The sequence below is a fragment of the Lolium rigidum genome, chromosome 6 (genome assembly GCF_022539505.1).
Source record: "Lolium rigidum isolate FL_2022 chromosome 6, APGP_CSIRO_Lrig_0.1, whole genome shotgun sequence".
NCBI lineage: Eukaryota > Viridiplantae > Streptophyta > Magnoliopsida > Poales > Poaceae > Lolium > Lolium rigidum.
In genome coordinates, this window is record NC_061513.1 from 282,379,982 (window position 1) to 282,390,889 (window position 10,908).

The following is a 10,908-nucleotide window of genomic DNA, read 5'->3' on the forward strand; positions in this document are numbered from 1 at the left end:
ACATGGTATAGTGATACCGATGATCGAATCTCGGATAAGTGAAATATCGTGCGACAAAGGGAATCGGTAACAAATGCATATGGTTCTATTGATCACGAAGTCATCGTTGAATATGTAGGAGCCATTATGGATCTCCAGGTTCCGCTATTGTTTATTGGTCGGAGAAGTGTCTCGATCATGTCTGCATCATTCGTGAACCGTAGGGTGACACACTTAAGGGTTGATGTCGTTTAAGTAGCTATGAAATATGGTATGGAGCTCGAATGTTGTTCGGAGTCTCGGATGAAATCCAGGACATTACGAGGACCTTCGGAATGGTCCGGAGAATAAGATTCATATATAGGAAGTCATTTTCTGGGGTTCAGAAAAAGTTCGGTGTTTTGACCAGAGCTTCTAGAAGGTTTTATAAAGATCGGAAGGGTTCGGAATATTATGGAATGTTTCGGAAGTGTCCGGGATGACCCAGGCTGTCTAAATAATTCCAGAGGGTTCCATAATAGGTGTATGCAACTTTTCCGAAAGGTTTAAGGAGTTTCGCCTAAGGCAAATTCGGATTTGGCAAAAGAGTCCTAGTTCTAGTAGGTTTCGGCTCACAGAAACCTACCGGAACTCTCCCAAACTTTTGGGGCAGGTTTTGGCCGATCCGATGGCCTTTTCCACCTATACAAGGAGGGCAGGGGGATCCCCAAGAGGAGCACAAGTCGCAGCCCAAGCCCCCTGTGGTGACCCTGCATACCACTGCATGTTGTAGTATGCCAGTCGTTGATATAACATTCACGAAGTACCGGTCCGTAAATATTACATCCCTCAGAGTAGTACAACAGAACATGATAGGTCCATAACTCATTCATTTATTATTACAAGCAACATGTACATATCATCTCGGAGCTCCTCTTGGGTCCTAAGAGGGATACTCCTGGGTTCGAGGCGAACCCAACTTAACTTACAATATAAAAGTCTTACTAGGTGATACATTTATTCCCTCGAGCAGTTAAGTACTTAGAGTTCGTACGGCTCGAATACTACTACTACTTGATCGGTCTAAACTTGCACTCCTCCGGAACCCTCCCCGGTTCCGTAGACTATGAGGTAGTCTACACCTTCAATACCTCCAGAGAGGTCTGGTTCTTCATAGCCGATGACTTCGGCTCCTTCAGGGTTGTCGTTGTCCTCTTCCAGATGGTTCAGACAATCTAAGCGAGGGATTTAAGAGTGGTATGAGTACGAGTGTACTCAACAAGTTCATTATAGAAAAGAGGTGTTTAATGCACTAGCTACGATATTAGACCAGAAAGTCTAATACCAATGCAGGTTTTGATAAACATTTCTTCAAGAGGTTGCTTTTATTCCAAAGAACTATGTCCGTCAGCCTTCACCGGTTTACTAGAACTTCATGGAGTTCCTTTCCGGCAGTGTTCGCAGTTCCAAATCCCGGAACAGGGAGTGACATGTCACGATTCATTACACTCTGCAGAGGTGTGTTGCTTTACCCATAAGAGATCTTAAGCTTGGTGCCAACCGGGCAGCTTTCCCGTCCACACTTCCTTCGGTGTGAGGCCCGGTATAAGGTCATAGCCAATCATATTCCTCCGCTACCTCGCACACCCACCCTTTGTTGCATACCCCGACCCTGGGTCCTCGCCGGTCCCGTTATACACCAATTAAGGATGGACCCCGGCCACGACAACAGTTCTGGGCTCGTACCATAAAATCCTTCGCCGGTAGCTGCAACCCATCATAGACCGCAATAACCGTGGGGAACTTTTGGCTTCCCCAGCCTACCGCTTGCTCCTCGGGCGACAAGTGTCTACGGACAATGCCGTGGGGAACTTTTGGCTTCCCCAGCCTACCGCTTGCCCCCGACAGATTACAAGTGTCTACGGTAAAGCGCGTCCGTTGATGTACAAGAGGTGGAAATACGGTTGACTATTCCGTCCCACTCCAGATCTTATGGTTAACACGGGTAAACTTGCCTGAACACTGCAAAGTGTTGCAGTTGGATGGTGTGGACTGAACCTTGTCCTCTGTTGCTGAAAAATAGCATCATTGTCCGTAAGGGCAATGGTTAAAGAAGCAATTATGCATGATTCCATTTTTATGGTTGTTTCCCCCCTTCCGGTGTTTTTATCATTTCATGTGAGAGGTTAGTACTAAGAATGATTTAGGGATACTCTGTTTAGGGTAAAATACTACCTTGAAATGTTGTCAAGGTGTTTTTAAAGTCCAAAAGAATTTATGGACTCATTTTCATTATTGAAAATATAGGGTGTAATTTAAATGATTATTTTAATCATCAAATTTGGACTTAATCTTGTTTGTCTTAAAAAATTCCATTTCATATTTTATTATGATAGAGAATTTTATTCTAAGTGGTTTTCATATTTTTAATTATTTTTTTAGAGCTATTTAACATTTTCTATGTATTTTCAAAGTTTCTGTTTTAATTGGATGAAATACCAAAAATGCCCCTGGGCCCACCTGTCAGGGTGGCCCAGTGGGTTAACCCTAACCCGAGCCGCACGTTGGGCTCGGTCAGACGCACCAGTCCCCTTTCCCTTCTCTTCCTCGCGAACCCTAGACCCCTCGCTCTCTCGCGACTCCCGCGTCGCCGCCGCCTTCGCCGATTTACTCCGGCCAACTCCGGCCGTCGCCGCCGGCGAGATCGTGTGGATCTGGACTGCCTCTCGACGGCGGACCTGATGGTCCGCGTCGATCTGACGCTCGCTGCCTCCTCGACTCGCCCCCAATGCAAAAATGATGGATGTGATGATTCTGCCATACTGGCTGGACTGGATGCAGCCATCAAGGATGGGGTGGATGTCCTCTCACTCTCCCTTGGCTTCGGCAAGGGTGTACGCTTTGATCAGGACCCCGTCGCCATCGGCGCGTTTAGTGCCATATCCAAGGGCATCACCGTCGTGTGTGCGGCTGGCAATGAAGGTCCCACGTCAGGCTTTCTCAGCAATGATGCTCCATGGTTGCTCACGGTCGCTGCCGGCTCGGTGGATCGGAGCTTTCGGGCCGAAGTGTGTCTTGGCAATGGCAAGCGTATCTATGGACAAGCACTTACCCGGAAGCTAAGCCAAGCTCAAAGTCATATCCTCTCATCTTCTCCGAGAAATTTCGATGCTGCGAATATGACGAGCACCATGCCATCGTTGGTAAGATCCTTGTTTGTGAAAGCATGTTGGAGAAGAATCGGTACTATAAGATCCCCCACTTAATGATTGCTTTGGCGCGGCTGGTGTGGTGTTATTCAACAACAATGTCAATGGCTACACCATAGATCTTACGGATTACAACTCCGAGTGGTGCAGGTAACCGAGGTCGATGGTGCCATCCTCACATCTTATGTGTCGTCGCCGGGGACCAACTCGGTGGCTGCTATCACGTACAACAACACATTGGTTGGTATCCACCCAGCCCCGTCGTAGCGTCGTTCTCTTCCCGAGGTCCAAGCACGATCGACGCTGGTGTGCTCAAGCCAGATATATTGGCACCAGGGCTCAATATCCTAGCCGCATGGCGGCGAGAGATGGGATCTACATGGGAACCTTATAACATCATATCCGGCACATCCATGGCAACTCCACACGTTAGTGGTGTCGCCACGCTTATCAAGAGCATACATCCTACGTGGTCACCGGCTGCCATCAAGTCTGCCATCTTGACAACATCAGACATCGTTGATAGGAGAGGTGGACCTATCTTGGACCATCGATACATGAAAGCGAGTGCATATGACACGGGAGCTGGACATGTGAACCCCACCGGAGCAGGCGACCCTGGTCTAGTGTACGACCTTAGCATTAGTGACTATGCGAGGTTATATTTGTTGGCTCCTTGGCGACCATGGCACGGCAACCATCATGCGGAAGCACAACTCAAGCCTGAATTGCGCAACGCTACCAAAGATCAAGAACACGCGGCTCAACTACCCGATGATTACGGTGCTCGTGACGTCGATGCCATTCACCGTGAATCGAACGGTGACGAATGTCGGACCATCAAAGTCGACCTATACGGTGAAGGTGGATGCATCCAAGTCAATGGTGGTGCATGTCTTTCCGGAGAAGGCGACGTTCTCCAAGGTTGGAGAGAAGAAAACATTTAGCTTGACAGGTGAGCGATCACGTGGTGGGTAAAGAAGAATCTGTGGAAGGAAGTTTGAGATGGGTGTCGGAGAAGCATGTCGTGCGAAGCCCCATCGTCGCATCCATCGAGTGAAAGATAGTTATTCCGCATCGGCACCATTTTAGATATTCATGCATTGAGATCGATGGCTTTTTCCGTCTGCCCGCACATTCGTGTCTAGTAAACAAGGTTCATGTAAACAATGGCGTCAGAATAAAATTGGTGTCAACCAGTATAATCTAATGTTGCAATGTTTTGTGTCGTTTATGGTGTATTTTGAGTTTTGTTCTCTCATGTGGCTACACTCTTTGAATCTAGCGGGTTTTCCTGTATACTTGATTTGTATGGTATTGCTTATGTGTATCTCTAAAAATGGTCTTGAACACAGGCGCTTCGAGAATTTCTCGTGACTCCGGCACGACGCACACACAGCACTTCCTGCTCAGAATCCACTTTGCACTGCCGCCGTCGCACTGATAATGAGGAAGAGTATATTTGCCTATTTGATGCCTATTACAAAGAGCAGGAAATTAGGACCAATTTACACCTCTTTTCAGAACTGCAGCTAATTCATCTCCTCGACATTGCAGCGCCGTCGCTGCGGAGGCTGGAGGTGACGTGCCAGTACCACATTCACAAAGAGGAGCTCATCGCGTCCGCGGCGAAGAAGCTCCCTCTGCTGGTCCTGTTCGAGCAGAGAGGTCCTTGGTTGGTCGCCCTCGTCAGATACTGCCCTCGCCTTCACCTGCTCCACGCTTTCCTCCTCACAGTCCGTCGCGTTGGTGCATGCAGCAACGGGGAGCACGGGACCGCGGGACGTGCAAACACGGGACCCGACCCGCAGCTCTCCTCCAAGGTCAAAGAACCGGCATCTGTGGACCCGGTCCCGAATCCACTTTGACCGCGTCACGTGCGACCCGCAGCGCTCCTCCTATCTCGATTCTCTCCTCGCTAGTCCTCGTCAAAAAAATGCAACAGGCCGGGCAGGTGGTGCCGCGGGCGTGCAGCTACAGCGCTGGCTTGCTTGCGGGAACAGATGGAGAAATCCAAACGTCTCTTCCCTGATTTCCATTTGCTTCGCGTCGCCTGCGTCAAAGCCTCCATACATCCTACAGTACGTCTGGAGCCTGCGCGCGCGCGCGCACAAATAATCCTCGATCGCGGCTAGCTGGACCTACAAGGCTCGCTTCTATTTACTATTTCCGACTTGGATCGAATCCAGAAATAATCGCGGAGGATCGACTCGATGAAAATGAAAAAAAGACATGCATGCTCTGGCCGCGTATATACGCACATCGCCTTCTCATTCATTCATTAGGCCTAGGCCGGTAGGAATCATCAAATCCAAACATGAGAAGAAGAAATACTACGAGGTACCTCCTGCTGCAGGTACAAGACAAGGGATCCGGCCACCACCTGCATGCTGGACGCTTTAATTTGCCGATGATCCATCGGCAACATCTAACAGCACCCACGCCACGCCGCTGCCCACGTACGCGCGCGAGATCCACAACAACGCCCACGGCTCCCCTTCTTCACCTCTGCCGATTCTTTCTTCTTTGAATCAAAAAAACAATGTAACCTTTGCAGAAGAAGCAAATCATCTTAGGATCATTCGTGGGATTACCTTTTGGATCCCGGCCTCTTCTTTGCGGCTAGCCAGACGGCGACCAGATCGATAAACAAAAAAAGGACGGAGTGGGCACTCTCCTCTCCTCGACGAGTAAAGAGTCAAAGTCTAAGTCGTCACACACGACGCACGCGTTAGACACACCCCTTCTCGTATATATAGACCAGGTGGAGGCCAAAATTTCGTTCAAATCTTGGCGCCATTTTTTTTTTTGCTTATGTTTCAGTTTTGATGAGAGGAGGAGATGCAGGAGATGAGGGGGCGTATTTGGAAAAACGATAGACGGCTGTGAGTCCATCAAGATGCCAAGAACCACGGATGACGCATGCAATTTTCCTAGTTAATGAGTTGATTGATGCATGGGATACACGCCTCTAATCACGGACGCGCGGCCCTCAGTTTGCATAGATGGAAACTAATTAACTTTCTCTCGGTTGTTGCGGGCATGCTAGGAGTTTATTTGGCCCATCAAATCCGTGTTAATAGCTATTACTACGTCTACGTTTGTTTCTCAACGCTGATAAAATATGCTTCCTTCCTTGCTGTGATTAGTGTCCCTTTAATTCCATTCCATGTTAAAAGAAACGTTTCATTTCTTCCTCTGATTACTGCCTCTTCAATTGCATTCCATGTAAATTAAACACTTCCTTTCTCCTGTGATTACTGCCTCTTCAATTACATGAAACGGAGAATACCTCTCATGTGCTTTTCAACCAATGTGTTAGGGAGTTTATATTCAGACGTACGCTTTTTCTTTTCTACGGGAAATGCGCTCAGCCAATGAAAGCAAACAAGCACTAAATCAAACCCTTCCGTCTCACGAAAGTTGTCTTAAATTTGTCTAAGTCACATGCGACGCACGCGTAAGACGCACCCTCTTTGTATTTATAGACGGGGACGGTAGGGCTAACTTAAGTTTTTCGTTCAAACTTGGCGCCAATTTTTCGTTTCCGTCTAGTTCCCGCTACTTTTTTATTTTGTGTTCAGGGATCCATGTCTGAGGGGTTGAGTTCTAAGGCAGGGAGGAAGAGATGATTGGAGGGGAGGGATGGATGAAATGGAGGAGGCCATGGATTGCCGAACATGGCTGGTCAAACACAATCACCGCCCCCCCTAAATAAGGCATGATTGTTAGTTGTCCGAGTACACCTCACTAGATTGAATTCCATCTTTTCCCTTCCTATAATTACTACCGCTTCAATTCCATCTAATGCTAAATGAAACGTAGAATACATGTCACGTGCTTTTCATCGAATGCATAAGGGAGTTTATATTGTCACACGTAATATCATTTCTTTTCTAAGGGAAATGCTCTAGGTCAATGGAAGCAGACAAGCACAAAATTGACCTATTATTAAACCGACAAAAGCACTTGATCTCATATTTATCAAATAATAAAATGTTTGATCAGTTTTCTCTTGTGTTATTTCTGTCCGTGCATTAGACATGCTTTCACCCTATTAACCAAGCCATGTTATTAAACCTTTTTCTTTGTTTGATTCCAATTGATCGGAATCATGCTTGATCAATTCCGTTAGAGATGTTGTTAAACCTTCCTTGCTTGATTCGACTTGGTACAAGATCAAAGGCTAATTAATCAATTCGAATTTTAGACATGACCTACCCCTATTTTGTTTTGGAGATTTCAATCACAACAAATAATGACTATAGAATAAGAGTGCATAAAGCACACCTCTCCTGATATTTTACTATGCGATTCATCTCACAAATGCAAAATAATCCATAATATCGTATTACAGTGGCGGAGCCAGGAATTGAGATGAGGGGGGTCGAACATATAAGCTCTAATTTTTTGAAGCAGAGAAAGAAGTCTATGCAACAAAATAAATGGCTTCGAAAATTCAGTTTTCACAGTTCAGGAAATACAACTAGCAAAAACATGAAAATAGTAAGAACAACTTAGAAACTAGACAACTAGTATCATACCATCAAGTTGTATCTATGCCAAGAAGACGAAATTGTCGAGGTAGATGACCTCGACGTTCCTTGTAGGAATGAAAATGCAGCATAATCTTCTTGTCATCAACTTTTGTAAATATCTCTTTCTCAGCATAGCAAATCATCAAGTCATTGAGCAAATCATCACCCATCTTGTTTCGAAGATCTGTCTTTATAAATATGCCCATCTCATTTTATCTCTAATATGTGGGGTACCAAATGGTACCAAATTCATCAATTGGTTTCCGCATTCTAGGATCAAAGATGACATTTGCTAGATCAAACATTTCAGGAACATTTGCTTCTTGAGTGTTCTACAAACAATGAGCAAAATCTTACACAATTATAAGTTTATAACCACACTGAAATCAAAGTCAGAGAGGGAATAACAACATGTTTGCCCTCTTCTCCTTCCTCAGCCTCCCCTCTGGATTCTTCTTCTGCAGCCTCTAGTTCTTCTTGCTCCAGTATCCAGGCCGCCAGTGCCACCTCGTCCTCGGCGTCCATCACTGCGCGACGGCGGCGGGAACCGGAGAGGGGAAAAGGGGCGGGATGGCCGGACGCACTGCTCGTCTGCCCCTGCCCGGATGGGAGAACCAGAGCGGGGCGGGACTGCGATCTGCGGGAGGCCGGAAGCAACGAGAGGGGGCGGGCCGTGGCGGCAGCCGGGCGGCGGGAGAGGAGGTGCGGCGTGGCGGCGGCCGGGCGGCCGGCGACGGGAGAGGACGGGGAACCGTGGTGGAGGAATTAGGGATAGCTAGGGGCGTTGGGTTCTCTGTTTCCCGAGAGCGAACGGGGCATGCGTGAACGGAACGACCCTTTTTTTTCTTTTTTCTTTTCTGGCCGACTGAGCGAGGCAGAGAGCGATTTGGTAGCTGGGCTTCGATCGTGGTCCGTGGCGAGCCGGGTCGGCCGACCAGGCTCGACCCCCTGGTGGCGCCGCCGTTGTCGTATTACAACTTCTGATCCAAAAAAAAAAAAAGGATGTTACAAGACACGTGGATATTGCAATAATTGAAGACATAATAGACCAAACACAATAATACTCAACTAATTCGCTTCAGTTCTTGATTGATTTCTTCTTCTTTACCTGAAAATCGCAAACATAAATGTTGTGAGAGTGCTAGTAAACGTGACGCGGTCAAGTGGCCAGCTACGGAGAGGTGCTTTCCGAACTGGATTCGTTCCGATGGAAAGCACAGCACTTCCCAACTCCAACGTGACGCCGTCCACGGAACCCCGCTGGAACGCCGTCGGCCTCGTCGCACACCTCGCACAGGCAGCGTGGGAGCACGGCGACGCAGACGCCACACGCCAAGTGCCGGTCAGCGCGCTGCTGCACACCGTCGAGGCCATGAGAACTCGCCTGTCCTTGTCGTCGCCGGGGCGCTCCACGGAGAGCTTGCACCAAAACTTGGTCGCCGCGGCGCCGCCGCCGTCCGCCCTGACGTGCACCAGCGACACCGCTGTGGCCGCCGCGCCGAGCGCGCCCAGGCAGACGAGGAAGACGCTCCGGTCCTCCTGCCCGACGATGACATGCCAGCGCTGCGACAGCGGCAGGCAGAGGCTCCACGAGCGGCCGTAGCGGACGGCGATGACAGGGCGGGAGTGGCCGGCGGCGAAGTGGTCGAGGAGCCCTGGAACGCGCAGCCGGGCTCCGGGCAGGAGCAGGGCGCGCACGGGCACGTGCGCTGGTGCTCCGCCGCGCGCGCCGTGGAAGACGACGTAGCGCGCGCTCGCAGCCGAACTTCCCGTAGGGGCAGAGAATCTTGGCAGCGCTGACCACGGCGTCCAGCTCGCCGCAGTGGGTGTCGGCGCGGCTGCAGGTGTCGCCGTGGCCGCCGCCTCGCACTGCTCGACAAAAATCTCAACTTTCATGGCTCTGTAGCAAAGTATTTTTGCAGATAGATTTGCAATCTTGGCAAACAAATCCTCATCTTTGCACCTACTGGTGGGCGATTGAGACGAAAGCTAACCTTGAAAATTGGGGGAGGAGGCAGAGGAGCGCGTCAACGTCCATCCTCACGTCCTCAAGTGGACCACGTAACTTCCCGTGTGCGTGACGGAGGCGGAGGCGCTGACTCGAGTCAACCCTGGATGGCGACGTGCGCGCGGGTCAGCGTGCGAGCTGAGATCGATCATCTGCTGCCAGCCTGGCTCCACCAAGGACTCCGTTCGCTGCCTGCGTACGTGCACGTCAAATTCATCAATCCATCCATTTTCTTAACCTCACCTATATACTTACTGTACGTACCTAAATAATTCTCACGATTTCATTTTTCCACCTCCTTCTCCATTTACATGGCTCAGCAACTTCAATAACAATTCGAAAATCCTTCACACACCATGATTCCTGTCCGATCCGTGTACGATGGCTCCTTCCATCTCCCAAGTGCAACTCCAGCTCGGACCCAAACTGCCAAGCCTCGTCTCCGAAATACTCTATATACTAATCGAGGCCTTTCCTAACTCAATCCTTTTGATTTAGCTTGTTTTGTTTCTGCAAATGTCTTCACCGTTAAGACATCTTAAGAGGTTAGACCAATTTTACATATCAAATGTCTCCGTTTTGATCTGTTTAGATCGGATCACAGACACACACAAAATCAGCTCAAAACGCCTCCTTATCCGTTTGGGTCAGGGAGTCAAACCCAACGGCACACATTTTTTCCCACCATCATTAAAACCAATGCAATATGTGTCGTGAATAACTTCCCGTCGGCTTCCTGCACGGCCGCCTTGTGGCCGCTCGATTCCCCGAGCGTGCCATTTTCTTGTGCCCAGGTGGACGGGGGACCCGTGAGTGCAACATGCCACTACGGTGATGGTGCATGCGGAGGAGGCGGTGGCGAGGACTAGACTCGCTATAACACTGACATGCAGGTGGCATTGGTAGCGCTGGGACGCCGCCATGGCGGTAGTATATAATTAAATTTCAACCTATCCCACTTTTCTTTTTCTCTCGCCAACCTACAAGTAAAGTGACGCTACACATCTTTTTTTTTTCTATCACTCTTGAGCAGCCACTTCCAGCTCTGACCGGCGCAATGCAACCATGCAATATATATAACGGATGCAAACCTCACGGTTTCATTTTTCCACCTCCTCCTCCTTTTACATGGATCAGCAAGTTCAATCACAGTTTTGACATGACCCGTACAGATTTTCTCGACATTTCAGATCAA

General features: G+C 48.9%; 2 pseudogenes; one reads left to right on the plus strand and one right to left on the minus strand.

Annotated features, from left to right (window-relative positions):
* The first annotated feature begins 2,699 nt into the window (after nt 1-2,699).
* On the plus strand, nt 2,700-4,227 carry LOC124664258 (annotated as a pseudogene).
* Nucleotides 4,228-8,783: 4,556 nt separating this feature from the next.
* Nucleotides 8,784-10,636, minus strand: LOC124664259 (annotated as a pseudogene).
* Nucleotides 10,637-10,908: the final 272 nt, after the last annotated feature.